Below are 478 nucleotides of genomic sequence, written 5' to 3' on the forward strand. Positions count from 1 at the left end.
TGTGTTGTGTTGTGTTGTGCTGTGCTGTGCTGTGCTGTGTTGTGTTGTGTTGTGTTGTGCTGTGCTGTGCTGTGCTGTGTTGTGCTGTGTTGTGTTGTGGTGTGCTGTACTGTGTTGTGCTGTGCTGTGCTGTGCTGTGCTGTGTTGTGTTGTGTTGTGTTGTGTTGTGTTGTGCTGTGTTGTGTTGTGGTGTGCTGTGCTGTGTTGTGTTGTGTTGTGCTGTGCTGTGCTGTGCTGTGCTGTGTTGTGTTGTGTTGTGTTGTGTTGTGCTGTGCTGTGTTGTGCTGTGTTGTGCTGTGCTGTGTTGTGTTGTGTTGTGCTGTGCTGTATTGTGTAGCGCTGTATGTGTTGTGCTGTGCTGTGCTGTGTTGTGTTGTGCTGTATGTGCTGTGCTGTGTTGTGCTGTGCTGTGCTGTGCTGTGTTGTGTTGTGATGTGTTGTGTTGTGTAGCGCTGTGCTGTGCTGTGTTGTGTTGTGT

The sequence above is a fragment of the Babylonia areolata genome, chromosome 31 (assembly GCF_041734735.1).
Source record: "Babylonia areolata isolate BAREFJ2019XMU chromosome 31, ASM4173473v1, whole genome shotgun sequence".
Taxonomy (NCBI): Eukaryota; Metazoa; Mollusca; class Gastropoda; order Neogastropoda; family Buccinidae; genus Babylonia; species Babylonia areolata.